The sequence below is a fragment of the Diabrotica virgifera genome, chromosome 3, assembly GCF_917563875.1.
Source record: "Diabrotica virgifera virgifera chromosome 3, PGI_DIABVI_V3a".
Classification (NCBI taxonomy): Eukaryota; Metazoa; Arthropoda; class Insecta; order Coleoptera; family Chrysomelidae; genus Diabrotica; species Diabrotica virgifera.
This window is the reverse complement of record NC_065445.1, coordinates 108,932,474-108,953,566: the sequence shown is the minus strand read 5'-3', so window position 1 is coordinate 108,953,566 and position 21,093 is coordinate 108,932,474. Positions and strand designations below refer to the sequence as shown.

The following is a 21,093-nucleotide window of genomic DNA, read 5'->3' as shown; positions in this document are numbered from 1 at the left end:
ACTAATATTTTGTTTTTTGAATTATCTGAATATCTCTTTTATTGTAGGAGCTGTACCATTTTTTGTAAATAAAAACACTGATTGGCCCATCATAAAATAGAGGTTGGATTGATAAGATTAGAATGGCCCGCATCCAGCCCAGATCTCAATCGTATTGAGCATTTATGGGATGAATTAAACAAAGCTATTCGCCGTCATCCCAGGCCTCCAGAAATTTTTTTACAGTTATGGTCCTGGTAGAGGAATATGGGTCTATTCCCCAGGCAAGTATAACACATCTTGATTCGATGCCAAACATATTGCGAGCAGTCGTTGCTGCAAGAGGTGGACATACCCGCTATTGAATTGTTTTGTTTTGTTTTGTTGTTAATTTTGTTTTGTTTTGTTAATTTTAGTGCGTTTGATATTTAAACCTTCAAATCAGTGTTTTTATTTATAGCTCTTACAATAAAAGAGATATTCGGATAATTCAAAAATAAAACCTTAGTGATACCTCCAGGTTAATACAAAAGGAGTATGAAACCAAATCAGCCCTCCAATTTTTCCACAGAAATTTTTAAAGTTAGAAGAAAATACAACGCTTCCATTCCAACGTACCTACAAACTGATGTAAGAATCTTGAAAATCGGAGTACAAATAATAAAGTTATATATTGTCACACTTAATCAAACATTTTGGGTGGCCGAATTTTGTGCCGATGAGTGCATATTCCTCTAATTGAAAAAAATAAATGAAGTAAAGAAACACAGACTTACTCACAATCATTTAATAATACTTCGACGACCGGTTTTGATCTCTACACTATTCAGATCTTCTTCAGGTCGGCGTTACAAGTAGTTAAATGCTACAATTAAAGAAAGCCAGAGTTAGAACATTGTCTGGTTGTATCAAAATGCAAATAGAAAGCCCAAAAATTTTTAAAGGTATGTAACTGTTGACATTTCAGAACAACAAACTGGTACATACGTATGCACACATATGAGAAACAGGTACTCATAAGCACGCATACGCACATAGATGCACGCGGTTTATGACTATTTGTTAAATTAAGTTAAATTTTAAAATTATTAAAAATTACTAAAAAACTAAAAAACTATATAATTTTGATCCACTTACATGCCGTTACAAGGGATGCTTTGTAAGTTCATCGATAACATGTTTAAACGTCCAGATTATGCTAATAGGATAGCTAGGTGAGGGACTGGGTAAGCGGACATGCTTCGTAGGTCAAAACACAGTGAATTGGAATGGATTCTGAAGGCAGATGTGTGATGTGAAACAGAGACAGATGTATTTGCTCCCCTACCATTATATAATACATGAAAAAATTGTCCGACAGATATGTTGGGCATTTTAAGTCCGACACGTAGAGCATGTCAAATGACAGGAATTATGTTGGTGGTAAATAGTAGCAGGCCGATTTTTGCATGAGAGTTTAATGAAACGGTAACAAATCAATAATTGGAAGTTCTGTCCGACAAAATACATGGCACCTTTTCGTGGTCTGACGTTCCAAATTTTTAACCTGTTCCAGAATTAAAACTTCCCCTGTTTCAGTGTTCCCATACATCAAAGTTTGTCCGACTAGACACCCTTAAGCTATTAACAAATTTTCAGCTTGCAATCAACTTTTTTTTCATACGCGGGATCCAGACCTAGAAGAAAATAATTTTTAAAATTATTAATTTATATCTATACTATTATATCATTAAGTACATGTTTTTCACTGGATTCATATTTTTTTATTAAATTAATTTTTTTAAGTGAATTATTAATCTTAATTAATTATTTTTTATGATACATTGATGATGTATCCTATGTGCTGACTAAAAGTTCTCAAAATAATTGTAGAAGAAATCACTTAGTATTGGCACGTTATAAGATCAGGCAATATGTATATCATCTTCTGGAAAAGTACACACCTGAGGAACCGCAGACGTTCGAATTCAATAAGAGTCTCTTTTTAAACACAATGAAGTCGACTTTACTAAGTAACAAGACATTTACTCAATACACACACTACACATTACTCCTCTGAGCTATTGATAATAATTACGTGACTAAAGGTTCCAAACCAAGGCCAGAAAACAAAAAAAAAACTTCTGGAAAGTATTATTTCAACGATTGTGGGAAAAAATGTAAGCGAACGGCTGCACGAGCGACAAATTGTATTTTATATATAGTCTAAGAGCTAGAGCCGAAAAATCATCGTCATAAGTAATATGGAGTTTGGCATTTGAAATGTGTCTATTGTATATTGATAATTATTACCCCTTTCAGGCTGACACCTCAGTGGATACAGGAAGTAGCAATAAGGGATGAAAGGGGAAAGTTAGTGTCGTCTTTAAAGGTTTTAACCTCCTACATTGTTAAACCTCCATCGATTTGCATGAAAATTGGTGACTAGTTAGAGCATACCCCAAGAAATAAAAATGATTTGGTGCCAACTTGTACTTTTACCCTGGGGGTGGATACCACCCCTTCTCGGGGGTGAAGACTATTTTATTAAAAATAACCCCACAAATCGATAGAGGGACAAATTGTAAGTAAAATTTGTTATATCATGTTATTAAAATAAATCAATGCTTTTTGAGTTATTAAAGATCAAAGATTTGTCTGTTTAAGAGCACATGCGTGAATATATGGATGATAAAAAGAACATATTAATTAATTGTATGTTACTAAAAGATTATTTTTATATTATATTGATATTATAAATTTAGCAAAAGTGCCCTAATAACACAAAACATTCCAGGAATGTTCCTAGAATGTACTCACAGGACATTGAAAACATTCCTGGAATGTCCCCAAATGCACACGAATGTCCCTGGAAAGTCCCAGGAAAGTGCTGTGTCAGCATTTTAAATATTCTTAGAATGTTCTGTTGGAACATTCCGTGAATGTCTACGAATGTTCTTTGGACATTCACAGTATATTTTTTAGACTGAATGTCTTGTTGGGACATTCCATGAATGTTCTTTGGACATTCACAGTATATTTTTTAGACTAAATGTCTTGTTGGAACATTCCATGAATGTCTACGAACGTTCTTTGAACATTCACAGTATATTTTTTAGACATTCTCTGAAATATATCGTCAGTGATGTGACAATACCTCCTATATCTTTTTTCATGAGGTTTGCAGGAGACGAAAAACATTTTTTAAGGTCACCTCCTGTTTTCATACGTAAGTTCTGACTTGTTTTGTAGTAAATAGATAGTTAAATTTACTGCAAAACAAGTCAAAAAATATATGAAAACAGGAGGTGGCCCAAACAAGTTTTTAGTCTATCTTACAAATCTCATGAAAAAAACAGATAGGAGGTATTGTCACATCACTGACGATATGTGGCCATACCAAATAATACATCCTTGATAAATATAAACATTTTTATTGCAAAAAATCTTTTCATACATTTTTTTAATGTAATTTACTGATATTCCTATAAAAAATGTGTCACATTTGCTCTATAAATCTTTCTTTTGCCTTTCATAGCCACATATTCCATTTCCTTCCTGGTTTTTTGTAGACCACTTCTCTCAGCTGATTCTAAAAGAAAATAAAATAAATGGTAATTTTTCTATCCTTTACAATTAACAATCAGAAGAAATATTTACAGGTAATAATATGCATAAATAATAATAATAAAATAAATAATAAATTAAATAATATTTAAATAAATAATAAATAATATTTAATAAAGAAAATAATAAAACATTTTGTATTTTGACAAACGACGTCCCATGTGGAAGTAGAAACCATAATAAAGTTATTTTTTCAAGTAAATTGTGGCTTATTTCCCCATTAAAATAGTTACAATAATTACAAAAATGCCACAAAGAAATATCTTTTTCACAAACAAATAAGTATTTTGTTTTATTATATTTATTGTTTTTATTATTTACTTTAACTTAAGATTATAACTTAATTCTTGTTTTCTATTTCTGATGTTTTTATTTATTTACATTCAATATTAATCTGTTTTCTTATATAATCTACTTCGCAATAATTATGTGATATATTGGACTTAAAATGAATTCAAAAATTTTTTGTAATTGGGCAACAATGTCAACTTAGATCTCTGATGTAGATAATGAAGAGCAACGGTATCTACAGTTTTAAAAATGAAAGAATAGGGCTTTTCATCGATTGTCATTTGTTTCGAGCTCCTGTCATGTGTCACATAATATTAATATATCTACGTCATATGTCTTTGGTTTGTATTATTGTATATACCAATAATGTATGTCGTAGATATATTAATATTATGTGACACATGACAAAAGCTCGAAAAAAATGACTGTGAATGAAAAGCCCTATACCCATGAACGATCACATCAATCACTTATTTTGTATTTGCTATCTTTTTCTATTTTAGAACAAATAGGAAATGATATAAAAACCTTAAAAATAAAAAACTGGAGAAAAAAAGCACAAAACAGATCAGAGTGGGAAGAATCCTGGAACAGGCCAAGACCCAGCCCAGAAAGGGCTGTCGAGCCAATGATGGTGATGATGATGATGATCTTTTTCTATAACACAGTCATTTGTTTCGAGCTTCTGTCATGTGTCACATAATATTAATATATCTACGTCGTACGTTATTGGTATATACCAATGATACAAACCAAAGACGTATGACGTAGATACATTAATATTATGTGACACATGACAGAAGCTCGAAACAAATGACAATCGATGAAAAGCCCTATACAAAATAAGTGACTGATGTGATCGTTCATGGTTATAGGGCTTTTCAGTCACAGTCATTTGTTTCGAGCTTCTGTCATGTGTCACATAATATTAATATATCTACGTCATACGTTATTGATATAACCAATGATACAAACCAAAGACGTATGACGTAGATATATTAATATATGTGACACATGACAGAAGCTCGAAACAAATGACAATGAACAAAGCCCTATAGGGCTTTTCATCGATTGTCATTTGTTTCGAGCTTCTGTCATATATAATCTGTGTATAATATTAATACAACACTAATTATACGACATATGACAGAAGCTCGAAACAAATGACTGTAAATGAAAAGCCCTATTCTTTAATTTTTCCAACTGTATATTGTAATTGTATTATTAATTGGGTTAAGCATACCTGTGTGATATAAGCTATTGGAACAGCACAGTCTCTCAAACGAACAGTTGAAAGTGAAGTTCTGTCAATATCTTTTTCTAAAAAATGTTTTGAACATACTGCTCTATTAACAAATCTGATCAATACTTCATGCCTTCTTCGCAGGATCTTCTGGAAAGCTAAAAATACAAAATATATGCATTACTGAGCATTATTAACAAATTTTAGTTTTAAATAAAAAATATGATTAATGAACTCACAAAATATTATAAAAAGCAGCTTAGAAATTGTTTATTAGTATAGTCGTTTCCCTAGACACAACTGGCTAGTGATTTTAGCAGGTAATTTTTTTGTTTTTGGCCAATTTTGCCAAAATTACTAACTATTTAGTTATTATTTTTTTGCCAATTTTACAAAATTGTCAAAATTATTTACTAAAATCACTAGCCAGTTGTGTCTGAGACTAAGTTTAGCGAACCGACTATACTATTCATACTGTGTATTCATTAGTTGGTACTATTATAGTTTGTGGTCTACAATCCTGTTTATAAACGCATACATTAGCAAAAACGCAAAAAAAATTTTAATTTTACAAATAATCCGTTTGTTATTATCTCTATTTACTATTTTAGTTAGGAATAAGCAAGTTTGTGGCTTATTCGCAATTATTAAAATAATAAATGGGTATTTTCTGAAATAGGGCATGCCTTTGTTTACATATTTGCATAGGTACTAACCTTTGAAACGTTATTCCTGCAGATTTTTTATCTACATTGCTTCTGCTACTCCAACTGATTTTATGCACTATGTTAATAATACTATTAAAGTTATTATAAAAGTATCCGAATTAAAAAAATATTCTTAAAAAGCACAAATAAAAACAAACAACGATCACGCACGGCAAGGTGGCCAAGGCCAAGATGCATGCCAAGCCAAGATGGCTGAAGCGCCGAAGTCTGAAGTGAGGTCATTGGTCGTTTTTAGTCACGTGATGCCCTCTCTAAGCACCATGCACAAATACATGCGCCGTGAATTTGAAAATGAACATATAGGAACATTGGTAGTATGTTCACAGAATGTCTTATGGTAACATTCCAGGAATAATTTAATCAGATGTTCACCGAATGTTCCCTAAATGTCCAGGACATTCAAATATTGATAGAACTTTGATAGTACATTCCTGGAATGTTGTGTGTTGTTAGGGTGTATTCGAATATGTCAAATGTACCCATTATTGGACACCCCCAGTTTCTGGAAATATTCAGTTTAAATTGATAGAAAAAATTCAATTAAATATCGAAATAATATAAAAATAATATTTTACTAACATACAATTAATTAATATGTTCTTTTTATCATCCGTAACTTCACGCATATGCTCTTAAATAGACAATGATCTTTAATAACTCAAAAAGTATTGATTTATTTTAATAACATGATATAATAAATTTTACTTAAAATTTGTCGCTCTATAGATTTGTGGGGTTATTTTTAATAAAATTGTTTTCACCCGCGGAAAGGGGTGGTATTCACCACCAGGGTAAAAGTGCAAGTTGGCACCAAATCAGTTTTATTTCTTGAGGTATGCTCTAACTAGTCACCAATTTTCATGCAAATCGATGGAGGTTTAACAAAATAGGAGGTGAAAACCTTTAATGACTGCACTAACTTTCCCCTTTCATCCCTTATTGCTACTTCCTGTATCCACTGAGGTGTCAGCCTGTAAGGGGTCATAATTGTCAATATACAGTGGACACATTTCACAGGAAAAACTCCATATTACTTATGACGATGATTTTTCGGCTCTAGCTTTCCATCTAATAGGGATGGTCACTTCTAAAAATTCCTTTTGTTGTAAGATTAACACGTGCCTTTGCAATTATCACAAAAATAGGACCTTTAAAAATTCAAGACCAAGACGCGGCGCAATGCACGTTGTAAATTGTCGCCCTCATAAAGCCATGATTTTACAGCTGTGCTGCCTCCGTAATTTTACTGGTACTGCTAGCGTCAATTTGTCGCTCGTGGAGCCGTTCGCTAAGAAAGAAAAAATATTTATGGCTGCAAAACCTATAATGAATGTTTTGACGATAGTCCAACCTATTATTTTGCGAAGCTCGCGCTTTACTCAAAATTTAAACAGCTACGATGATAGCCAAATTTCGAAAAGGAGAAATCAACTAAAGAAGGAGCAAAAATTATCAGTAACTTCGCCTATATTTATGCTTCACCCATTACAGAAATAATTTATTTATATGTTAAAAGCGCTCTAGTTCATAACATATTTATATCATAAAGTCAAGGTCATTATTACAAATTCTATTTACATAATAATTTCAATTTGTGGTCTGCATTCCAGGTACCTATTCATTATATAATTTTCCCTTTAAAGCAATGGAACATATTTTCTTATCCTAAAGCTTTTGTTGGGTTTCCCTGCTAAAATATTAAACGTAAATTACTCAAATAAGCCGCCTCAAATTATTTTCCAAGTAAATATATTTGGGAAATTCGTGGTTTCTGTGGAAGCCCACACTATCTAGGGATAAAATTATTGTTGAGTTATGCGGGACATATGATTATTATAGAATGTTAAATAATTGATTAACAGAACATTTTTAACGTTTCTCTTAGGTTTATTTGGAATATTATTTATGCAATGTATAAAGCAGATTTATCATATCTTTTTTGTTATTTTTTAAGAAAAACCTCTATAAAAGTGTTATTGATAATTCAAATCTGATTAAGAAAATCATTAGATATTTTTTGAAGTTAATAGTTCTTATCGCTCGGTATGATGTTTTGCACGGGCCCAACATGTTATTTGGTGTCATTCGCAAAATCGAGACGCCTGCAGTAAGTCTGCGGTATACAGTAATAAACATAATAATATTATACATAGGTACTCTTATTATAATTTTACATAACGTATTTTTTTAACAACTTGAGAACGACTGGATCGAATTGGCTAATTTTAATTTTAATGTAATATAAAATAAATTAAATTAAATAAAACTAAATAAAATTAAATAAAATAAAGTTCATTAAAATTAAATAAAATTAAGTAAAATTAAATTAAATTAAATAAAATTAAATTAAATTAAATTAAATTAAATTAAATTAAATTAAACTAAATTAAATTAAATTAAATTAAATTAAATTAAATTAAATTAAATTAAATTAAATTAAATTAAATTAAATTAAATTAAATTAAATTAAATTAAATTAAATTAAATTAAATTAAATTAAATTAAATTAAATTAAATTAAATTAAATTAAATTAAATTAAATTAAATTAAATTAAATTAAATTAAATTAAATTAAATTAAATTAAATTAAATTAAATTAAATTAAATTAAATTAAATTAAATTAAATTAAATTAAATTAAATTAAATTAAATTTAAATTAAATTAAATTAAATTAAATTAAATTAAATTAAATTAAATTAAATTAAATTAAATTAAATTAAATTAAATTAAATTAAATTAAATTAAATTAAATTAAATTAAATTAAATTAAATTAAATTAAATTAAATTAAATTAAATTAAATTAAATTAAATTAAATTAAATTAAATTAAATTAAATTAAATTAAATTAAATTAAATTAAATTAAATTAAATTAAATTAAATTAAATTAAATTAAATTAAATTAAATTAAATTAAATTAAATTAAATTAAATTAAATTAAATTAAATTAAATTAAATTAAATTAAATTAAATTAAATTAAATTAAATTAAATTAAATTAAATTAAATTAAATTAAATTAAATTAAATTAAATTAAATTAAATTAAATTAAATTAAATTAAATTAAATTAAATTAAATTAAATTAAATTAAATTAAATTAAAATAAATTAAATATAATTACATAAAATTAAATAAAATTAAATAAAATATATAAAATTACATGAAATTAAATAAATTGCTACTGCTACTTTCCACGGCTTACTTTTAGTCAGATTACGTGCCATTTAAAATTACAAACTATATTTCTCTATTTGGCTTTTCTGTATTTTGTTTATCTCTATTCTTTTTTGTCGTTCTATGAGTCTTTGAAATATTATGCCCAACTGTTTGTTTCATCTGCTATGTATATCCACCAAAAGTAACCATTTTTTAAATCTACAAAAATTTTGTACCTATAGCTCTTCGATGCTTCTTTTGTCCTTTTATATTCATTGCTTCTAACAGTTTCTTCTATTATTTATAGCTGCTTTCAAGTTCGTTTATATTTTCTGTTCTTATTGTTGTTGTTCTGCTTCTCATATCCTTTTGTTCTCTCAGGAGTCGGATTAAAGAAAATTCTTTCCCTTTCCCTTTCCTTTTTGTTCAAATATGTAATTCTCATATCTCATTGATTATGATTGACCGTTTTTCAGTTATTAACAAAAGATTTCATAAACTTAAAAAACTAATTGAAAAAATTTAAAAAACAAAGATTTTGTCTTTCTGCTTTTTATGCACATCCAGTTTGCCACTGGCAAACTGGAAAGTTTTAGACGTGTCTATTCTAGTACCTGCCCTAGTTCTAGTGACCTGTTAGATTTGTCTTAGATTGCAAGAAAAAGGGAAGAATAAGATTGTTTGTTTGAAATTACGGGTAACATGACCAGTATGCACGCCAATGGATAATATAAAATTCTTAATTGCATGTCAAAAATGCGCAATAATTATCTCTTAAAACCTACCTTTCATTAGCATACCTAAACCGGTTTTAGAGCAATAAATAAATCGTCAATTTGTAAGAAAAATTTCAACATCCCTTATCTCGGAAAAGAAGCATTTGCCGACATTAGCAAACGGTCATTATTTTTCATGCAGAATTACCCCTCAAAAGTTTGTCGCACTTATTTAGAAACACCCTGTATTGATGAAGCACATGGCTAGTTGTTAAAGTACCTAACTTTTTTATTATCCAACATAAGCGAATGAATTAAAAGACAGAATGGTAACAAAACCTGGAGCTATAGTTAGATTTTAATCTCAGTATTTTATAAATGCTGGAATATTCCACAGGGTGTGCTGAACTTTGAGAAAGACACGCAGTTTGATTGGTACACCCGGTATGCAATGACAATTTACCTGTCTAGCAACAATATGATTACAACGATATTGTTAAAGAATATGGCTATAACATATTAAAAAATCACCTAACCCAGATATGCCTAAATCTTACTTGAAAATAATTTTTAATATTTTCCTTCAAATTTATTCCTTATATACAGTAACAAAAACATATATGTATCGTTAAAACAAAATATTTATGAATAACAAGTAAAAAAAATAGTGTACAAAATATGGCACACCAGGCATATAAACTACTATTAAGTTTCAGTATGGTATGAAACAAAATATTTAACGTGTAAGCCCACGTTGCATTTTGAACGCCTCATTTTTACTTTATCGTAGCACAAACCACATCGAGTTGGTTTTTCCTATAGAATTACCAAGTGGTCTAGTCGATCACAGCAAATATCAATGTTTTCATTGGCTGATGGACAACCTCGAGAATAGGAAGCAGGTTTTTTATTTTGTTTAAGCATAGATGTTGCAATGCGTCTTCTAAATGATAAGTTGTCCAGTTTTCCTCCATGCAAACGATGAAGTTGCCAGGAATATGGAACAGCCATATCAATGCATTGATTGATCAATGAAAAATACCATTTTTCGCCGTGAAAAGAAATGCGGTAAAGACTAATATTTTGGTCACTATAATCTACTCCGCCCATGTTAACATTATACTCATGTACGAGCTGGGGTTGTTCTACCTGAAATGATAAAAAATATTACTGGTATTACAGAGAAAGATTGTCTATTTTGTTTCATACCTGGATCGTCTACATTGGTCTTCCATCTGAATGTCTTCTTTTGCCCAGTGGTAGATTATTTTTTCTTAGACCCTTTAACCGTTCTTTTTTCTCCCTGCTCTGGCAATGAAATATTATCTTGCGAATCGGATAATAATGCGTCACCATTATTTTGCACGTTTATTTCAACAGAAGCTTAAAATTGCGACCCAGGTAAATTATCCATCTATATTATATCTTCATCACCAGAGTCTTCGTCTGTTAGGTACCTCACATACATTTATTGGAGGCATCAAAGCAATACTGTCTATATTTGCTACTAAATTTTCATCATCTTCTAACATACCAAGCGCATCCTCCAATGAAAAGCCCATAAAAATAACATGTATGGTATTTTTCTGTCGTACAATATTGTACACTAAAATCAAATGGCCTAATGCTAGTAACAAAATAATAATTTATCCAATTTATAAATCCAAATTGAAATATATATGTGTTTTCTACAAGCAACTACAAAAAGAATATTTTTTTTGCATAAATTATAACAAATATTTAATTACTGAGTAAATCGTATTCGAAATTCGGCCATGTTATAAAAACTGTAAACTTCATCACACAACTATCGCCAAATATTTCAAAGCCAGCAATTCACAACTAGACCCTATGGTTGATTACTACTTTCTGGAAGTATTTAGGCGGTTATGAAGAAATATTATCCTCATAGATAATCAAGTTAAAAGATATTTGTAGTATACAATTTATTGTACGCCAGGCATATCTGGGTTAAATGGGACAACTGGTTTAGGAAATTCGAGACATTAAAAATGATCCATTTTGTGAGTGATCCGTTTTCTCTGACGCGCAGTGTATTTAGCCGGTCACTCACGATACTGCGGCGTAGTTCAATATTATCGAATTCGACTAATTGACAAAATTTTTGATCATGTGCGACCGTGCATCTAACAAAATCGTTACGATTTTACCACAGAAAAACTGGTTTTTATGCTGCAGTACACTCAGTACACTTCAGAATTGATATCATCGACGATTATGTCGAACGACACCGCAGTATCGTGAATGGCCGGCTTTAGGCAAAATGCATGTTTTATCTTATCTTAAGGCCATCGGTACATAATTAGCAAATATTTTACGGGTATCCCTATTTTTTCTGTCTTTACACGGCAAATTACGTGTAGTAAAATTCACACTGGTATGGATATGTAAACATTACTAGAATGTCATTCTACTTGAAAATGTCATCATTAATTTAAAGAGATGGCTTTTGAATATTCTTGGATTGGATAACTGTTATTTTTATAATTGCAAATTATTAATTCAGTTAATAAGGGCCGGTTTTTCAGTGCTGGGTTAACCTATTTATTTTTTGGTCACCGAAATATTCATGTTTAATCAGTTTTTCAGTACTAGGTTAGAGCTTAAACTCGTTTAAGTTAACCACGATTTTAACCGATCCTCGTTAGATGGTTTAACTCCGAATTTTGCGGTTACGCTTGCGCATTGGTGCAGTGAATACATCATGTTTATTTTTTTGAGTACCTGCCTGACAGAAGGGATTAGTTGGGTTATGTTATTTTCTTTCATCGCGGGAAGTATTCTAATAACTCCTTATTATTATAAGGAAATTATTATTATTGAAATTATAAATTATTATCGTTATTATATAAGAAGGAATTATAAGGAAACATATTTAAATATAACTGTAACAGGTACCTATGTTTACACTTACTGTAACAGGATTTAATGCACGGTTCCTAGTAATATTTTAAAAAGATTATTTTATATTTGCCTACACAGCAAAATATTTAATTATTTACCAAACAGTCTGACTTTTTATTTCCTGGTCAATCTGTTCAAATAGTGATAAGACCGTGGTCTTTGACAAACAAAATCGGAAAAAAAGTCTAAATCGTCCCAGTAATTCTAATTCTCTCCTGTTATGAAACCGAGGTAGACGTATGAACTAAACAAAGTTTCCGAACTTGATACTGCATTGCATTAATCATTTTTTTAATTTGGTTACGAAATTGTCTTTTATTTATTTTTCTGTCAAATTGATCATTATTTCTCGAATTGCACATGCGCACGTACAGTTACTGCTGCCAACAGAAGAAAAAGCGTGGTTAGCTAACCGAGATTTTCTTAACTTGATTTAAAGCACTGAAAAACGCTATGAGGGTTAAAATATTGGTTAAAATTTAAACTAGGTTAGCTAACCAAAATTTTAACCGCTCACTGAAAAACCGGGCCTAAATGTGATAATTTTTTCACTAACTACTAGCTATGTATTCAGTGATTGTAATAATTTATATGTACAACAAAAACTAATATTCATTCGAGAAAAGAGGAAAAGTGTTAAAGTGATTTTTTAATAATATAGTGTTACTTACAATTTTGAACATCTTTAACAACAAAATACTTGGATCACAGAATATATTATCCTGATGTATTCTCTGCTTGGATCTTCCACAAATAATACACAATAAATAACTTTTTATTAAGTTCACGTCTTAAATCAATTATTTATCAAATACACTATATATCAATATTATTTAATCAACAAACTCAAAATATTCCCAATGCCGCCGTGTCAAATATTTAAAATTGTCACTGTCTGACTGACAGTATGCTGACAATATTCTATTCGACTGAGTCTGTTGTATGACAAAGACAGATTTGGAAATATTACCACGGACATCGTGTTCATTTTTTTTAATCCTGAAAAAACCAATAAATATTTTTGAAAAATTTAAACGCAGAATGAAAGACTATATTATTACCGAGGGCCGATAGTCCCTTAGAATAAATAAAAAGTTTATTTTGAATGAGATATTTTAAATTAAATATCACACTAAATTTTCTCTTAGCTTTTCACCCCTGTAACTTATTAAAATAAACATTAGAGAAGTTCTCAGGGACTTTCGGCCCTCGCTAATAATGTAATCTTTCATTCTGCGTTTAAATTTTTCAAAAATACTTATTAGTTTTCTCAGGATTCGAAAAAAATGAATCCTCATTTGAATAGCATTGCAGCCGAAAATACGTACCCATCTCTTAATAACGTTATTAATAAAAGCTTTATTTTACAATTTATATGGCATGTTCATCTCTTATGTGAAATGTTAAACATATATGTTTGTTAAATTAATTAACATTTTATCTTTCTCTATATACCTTATACACCAAATATCTCGAAATATTAATTAACACATAATAATAATTAAATTACCCAAGAGCGATTACACAAGAATTAGCTTACAAGTAGATATTAAAAATACGAAACAGTATTCCCACTCTCGGAAAATGATGTTTTCGCAGTGCTTAAACTTCAACATTCGCATTCTCTAATACCCCTTCTACTAAAAAACTCATTACCAAAATTAATAATTAATATAAGTCGTCTCAAAAGCCTCTCATCTTTTTAATATCGACGAAAAGTTTCTAAATTTCTGTGCGAGTTTTAAACATCCACCATAAATGAAAGTTCCTACTGCTCTTCATTATGTCGGTAGGGAATACAAAATTAATCTTAAACCTGACAACGGGCCCCACCTCACTCTAATTATTATCTTTTTAAACGGGTATGTACTTAAAAGTGGCTAATCCCTGAACGAAAAGTTCGAACGACATTATTCGCTGCATGAAGACGTTTACGAACAGGTATTGTGGAACGGTTCCTTTTCCGCAGCTAATAATATCACATTGTTCTGAATGAAGCTACATAGAAGACCAGGGTGGATCTGTGAAAAACGTATATATTTGGATGTGAGAGGCGGCGTTCGCATTTTTGCAGAAAATGTTATGTGATATTAATTCATTAATAACAATTAACTTATCCTCCCTCTCAAATACCATGATGGTTTTAATTTATCATCTTTGGGGTAAGGTAATGCGATATTTAACGCTAATTACATACACATCGATTTTGGACGGCCAGTAAAATATCAGCGTAAAATATCGGCCGATATTTTACTGGCAGCAGGTGCTTGAAGACCCATCGATTTTTTACGGGTAAAACAATAAGTTTTTTGTTGTCGTGATACGAGGTTAATGAATAAAATCCTAAATGAGTTGTTGCTATGTGTTTATTGTATCGCCCCGCCGTATTAAAACGCAAGATTAGGTGCGTAGGATTAAAGGCAAATGGTGGATTCATCCTATCAATCAAAACAGAGAAAAATGGGGACATTCAACACTCTTTTTTGAAGAACTAAGGCCTCTACATGCATCCCTAGTTAGATTCCTGTCCTTAAATATATCCAAAGTTTTGTCCCACAAAACAGTTCTTGCCTCCACTAACGAAATAAGGACATCATTGTCAACAAAATCTTAGGTGTGTCCGCACTAGTTGTATCGGATAAAAAAAATTAAGAAAATTGCTCTGTTGGAAGCCGCGAAAATACATTTTTTAAGTATACTGATTTTGATCTTTGAACTTCAATTTTCTTCAACCTTTTTTTTTTGGTATTTTTGGTATTTTTCAGGGTAATTTTTATGGTTTTTATTATTATATATTATGTCATGAGTATCTTGAAGGTACGAAAATTTGTATGGAGAAAGAGGGCCGAGATAAAACTTTGACCGATTGTATCTCAAGAACCCTTGCAATTCAACTTTTTTCTTTTTAAAAGAAGCGTTTCTCTGAGTTTTAGAACTTAAAACATTCCTGAGGCCGCCTAAATAGTCCGCCAAAAACTGCAAAATTATTATGCGAATTCTATTAAATCGATTTTATAGGAACTTCGTGTACTGTTTATTATTTCATAAAGGTTTTATAGGTGAATTATTAAGTGCAATATATTTATTTATTATTTATTAAGCGCGACAGGTCTTATAGGCCTAGGGCTAAAATGTTTGAAAACATGTGCAATCTATGTATTTGAAAACATTGAATAAGAAAGGGCTTGTTTCCCCCCTTTTTTATATTTGTTGTTATTTTGCAGTAAGGCTAATAAATAAAAACATTTTTAACCAGTCGTATCTCATACGAAATTCAATTATCTTTACTAGGGGAGTGCAATTAGAACGAAAAAATACAATGTTTCGGAAAAAATCAAACAAAATTATATTTTTCTAAAACTTTTTTGGTAGTTTATATACATGTTAAAGTAAAAAGTTCTACTCACAAATTTCGCCGCTAATTGTTTATTAATTGTTTGCACAATAACAATTGTTTTGTATAAATAATGTTAAGAATATGGGTAAATGGAACATTTTATTTTGATAAAAAATGTTTTTATTTTAGTTTTGATTATGCTGAACCCGAATCTGACATTAAAATTTGCAAATTCAAAATGGCGGATTCAAAATGGCGGATTTTTTCCTAAAAATCATTAAAAAGTAGTTGTAAAATTCGAATTTTTTTTATAAAACTTGTTTGTTTACATAAATAAAAAAGTTATTCTTAGTAAAAAGCTCTGCATATTCTAAAACTTTAAATGCAATCATAAAATATCAATTTTTATCAATTTTGTACAAGATAGGTATGTCAATAATTAAAAATTTCAGTTAGGAGTAAAATACCTATATTTTTCATAATACTGAAAATTGTTATTATGGAAAGTTGTTCAGAATTAAATATTTAAAAACGATGTGTCAGTATACAATTCCACTCTTCTAATCGAAATATGAACTATAAAGGTACATATTTATTGCGCGAAATATAATTTTTTTACATACCTCGTGTAATATTGATAAAATATAATATTTTATATTTGCATATTAAGTATTAGACCATGCACAGCTATTTATGACGAATAACTTTCTTCATAAAATTAATAATAAAACAGTTATCATACATAATAAGTGAAAATTTAATTTTGGGTATAATTAATTTGAAACAATATTAAAAAAAAAACAAATTTTCGATTAGAAGGATATAATTACATATTGGAATATAGTTTTTAATTACAAACAACTTTTCTTTATAAAAATTTTCTATATTGTGAAATATAAAGGTACTTTACTCTTGAGTGAAATTCATATTTTTTGACATACCTCGTACAAAATTTGATATTTGATGGTTGAATCTTATGTTATATATGATGCAGAGTATTTTATAAGGAATAACTTTTTTTCGTAAAACTCATATTTAAAAAGTTATCAATAGGTTCCAAGTTACGCAGACATACTGTATAAGAGCTAAAAAAAAATTTTTGTTGAACATTTATTATTGTTGAAGTTTATTATTAAATGTATTTTAGGTAAGTTTTACAGAAAAAGTTTTGATCACTCTATGATCAAGTCAGTTTTTTTTTTAAATTATATTTTCGGAGTTATTTAAAAAAACATTAAACATTTTTTCAGCTGATAATTTTCGGTTTTTGTATTACATTTTTGTTATCTTTCTTAGTTTTCTCAAAAAGAAATTGTTTATTTCATTTTTAAACTAAAATAATTTAGTGTTTTTTAAAGATTACATCCTAAGCTTTAAAAAATGTCAAAAAAGTGTATTAGATTGATTCAAACTTGAGTAATACCTTCTTAAAGTGGTGGGAATTCTGTAAAACTACGAAGTTTTCAAAAATTACATTTTTTGAGACATCGTATTATTTGAATTTAATTTTTTAGATTTTTTTTGAATAAAACATCGTTTAGTAAGATGATTGAGCCGTAAGTTGTGCAAATTTGAGAGTTTTATAGGTAAAATTGTATTAGTTACACATTTTTAAATCATTTTTAAACAAAATTCATGTAAGGCTCACTTTCCGCCCACACCGTACTTATGTCCATACATTTTATTTCTTTTTATTACAACCATAAGATAGCTTATTTCATCTTCTTTCATGTCCAATTTGTAAAATTTCTTTTGATCCATTAGTTAAAGAATTACATTAAAAAAACTCAACTGTGCACTTCTTCCAACGCTAGTTTACAGTGCGCCAATGTGTGTGAGAAGGGTAACTTTAGCGTTATAAATAAAAAATTACAGAAGCTAGAGATTTACCTTTAGAAAAATCTTTATATAAGGTTTTTTTTTGTAAAATTTTCTGAATTTTTCAATGATCAAGTCAGTTTTTTTTAATTATATTTTCGGAGTTATTTAAAAAAACATCTAACTTCGCTGTTCATTTGTTTAATAAAAAATGAAGCACCCACTTCTCGAGTAGAACTTTTTGATATGTTGTTTATTAAACATTTCTTAATGAAATTATAAGAAGTTTTATCTTGTTTGATTTTTTCCGAAGTGAAAATCTAAATGCACTCCCCTATACTCTGTCTTCAAAATGAATCGTTTTAGTCATAAGCATGGAAAGTAAAAAAAAAACGAACATTTTAGTGTTTTTAAATATTTTATTTTTTTTTTATTAATGTTACAGACCTATTTGAGAGGGAAGATAAGTCGGTTATTCCAGATTTAGCCATACGGCTCACACTCCCTCTAAGGGGAAAATTGACTCATCCCAGATACCTACGGTATCAAAAGGATTGAGCTCTGGTGGGATTCTTTCCGTGTTATCGAGCCCTAGGTGACTTGGAATGCAGGTCTATCTCCCAGAAATTTTCGTACGCATCTGGCCGTCGCGAGAAGTACAGCTTTTTGCATGGTCTTATAAAGATGTTCATCCAGACCCAGCTTTTTTATGCTTTCGAGGAGGGTCTTCGGAATGACGCCGGTAGTAGACATAATAATCGGTACCGTCTGGGTACTTTGCATTCTCCATTGCCTTCGTATTTGAATTTCTAGATCTCTGTACTTGGCGATCTTTTCAGTATATTTACTACGTAGATTATTGTTGTTAGGTATCGCCACATCAATTAGTGTTGTTTGTCTTGTTAATTTATTAACCAGTACGAGATCTGGTCTATTATGTTCCACTGTTTGGTCTGTGAGCACAGTGCGGTCCCAGTATAGCTTGTAGTTGCCATCCTCAAGCATACTCTCAGGGACGTATTGATAATACGGGAGATGGTCTGTTTGGAGAAATCCCAGCTTCATAGCTATCTCTTGATGAAGGATTTTTCCCACTGCGTCATGCCGTTCCTTGTATTCAGTTGCTGCAAATGCCTGGCAGCCCCCTGTAAGATGTTGGAGGGTTTCTTGGGCTTGACATCCATATCGGCATCTGTCGTTTTGAACCTGAGGGTCTTTGATGATATATTTCAGGTAATTTCTGGTTGGTATAACCTGATATACTCCATTTAGTAATACAAGGCAAGGTAGATGGAAGAAGAGGGCCAGGTCGAAGAAGAACGTCATGGCTTAAAAACCTGAGAGAATGGTATAACAGATCCTCTGCATCCCTTTTCCGAGCTGCCGTTAACAAAATTGCTATAGCCAATTTGATAGCCAACGTTCGATAATCGAGCACGGCACATGAAGAAGATAACCTGATCCTGAATGGCCAGTAATGAACCCTCCGTCTCAGGGAACATCTTTCCTGATGTCAACCAGTAGTTCGACGCTATATTGTCGACATAATCTTGGCTGACCTCATTGAGATGTCGCCTGTGCAGAGGTTTACCCATCCAGGCGCGCACTTTTTCATCCTTAGTAAGGTGGTTTATGCGCATTTCTGGTTCCCTCAGTTTGATCGGTGTTGTGTCATCTACTGCGCAGATAGCGCGATTTAGAGTAGATGTCTCAGCCTGCATCTGAAAATAAGTTCTTAAATTAGCAATTTGTTTATCTAATTGCTCACCTATATCCATAAGTCCTCTTCCTCCTAGATTCCGTGGTAATGTTGTTCTTTCTACTGCACTTTTAGGATGGTGTTTTTGTGCCTTTGTGAGGTGTGTTCGTACTTTTCGCTGAAGAGCTTCTATATCTGTTTTTGTCCACTTAACAATACCAAATGAGTAGCTAAGCGCGGAAGATACGTAGGTGTTTAGTGCCTTAAACAAATTTCTACTGTTAAGGTGTGAGCGAAGCAGCTGTTTTACCCTTCGTATAAACTCAGTAGTTATCTCTGTTTTCATTTGTTTATGGTCAATTTTCCGCGCTTGCTTTACTCCAAGATATTTATACATATCGTTTTCACCCATGGCCTCGATGTTCTGGCCATTTTGCATATCGAATCCTCCGGGTTGTACTTTTCCTCTGACTATATTTAAAATACGGCACTTATCTAGTCCGAAGTGCATATTAATATCATTAGAAAAAGTTTCTACAGTTTTTAGCATCTCGTCGAGTTGGTTTCGAGTGGAAGCCATTAATTTCAAATCATCCATGTACAATAAATGATTAAGCTTCGCCACCACATTGTTGTTATTTTTGATGCTAAAACCTGCATCTGAGGAGTTCAATAGCTGATATAGTGGGTTCATAGCTAGACAGAACCACAGAGGACTCAACGAATCTCCTTGAAACAGGCCCCGGCTGATTACGATATTTTCAGTTTCGATGTTACTTTCACCAGGTATTTGAAGGTGCATTCTAGTTTTCCACTCTGTCATTGTATGTTGTAAAAAGGTCACTATATTATCATCGACTTTATATATTCTCAATATATCTATAAGCCATTCATGCGGCACTGAATCAAAGGCCTTCTTGTAATCAATAAAAGCAGTAAATAGATTCTTGAATATGAGAATATGCTTGATTAAGAATGACTGAGTCGATGATAAGTTGTTCTTTGCAACCCATGGAACCCTTAGCGCATCCTTTCTGTTGAGGCTCTATGATATTTTTCAGAGCACAATGTTGGTAGATACGCCGGGCTACACAGGATGTGACCAATTTATACAAAGTTGGAAGGCAAGTAATTGGGCGGTATTTTGCTGGATCTTGGGTGTTATTTTGATCCTTCGGTATTAAATAAGTGGTTCCCTGAGTTAGGAATGATGGTATATCCTGCGGATTAGAAATAACATGATTAATTAGTGTTGATAAGCATTCATGAGCACTCCAAAACTTCTTGAGCCAAAAGTTTTGAACTCCGTCTGGTCCAGGAGATTTCCAGTTATGAAGCTCTTTGATGATATTTGAGACTTCTTCAGTGGTGAAGGGTTCGTAGAGAGTAGTAGTGTAGTGTTGGCAGTTCTGTGCCGTATCTTCTATCCATCCAGCATTGTTGTTAAGAGCAGCTGGTGTGGAAAGTTGATTTCCCCAAAACTCATGAATTTCTTCTTGGCTTGGGTAAGACTTATCGAGATTTTCTACGGTGGAATTGAGTTTTCGATAGAACGCCTTCTCAGCAGTCTCAAAAAGGGCATTGTCGGATTTTCG

The 21,093-nt window shown here is 30.8% G+C and overlaps 1 protein-coding gene and 1 long non-coding RNA gene across 2 annotated transcripts in view; one reads left to right on the top strand and one right to left on the bottom strand.

The window, feature by feature from the left end:
- LOC114338920 (extracellular serine/threonine protein CG31145) overlaps positions 1-21,093 on the top strand; it is a 964,172-nt gene that overhangs the window by 212,231 nt on the left and 730,848 nt on the right. The gene's annotated exons all lie outside the window — the stretch shown is intronic.
- On the bottom strand, positions 3,457-6,030 carry LOC126882038 (uncharacterized). Its single transcript, XR_007697089.1, has 3 exons — positions 5,836-6,030; positions 5,120-5,277; positions 3,457-3,550 (listed from the first exon to the last, which is right to left on the bottom strand). It is a non-coding gene; the product is annotated as an uncharacterized LOC126882038 (long non-coding RNA).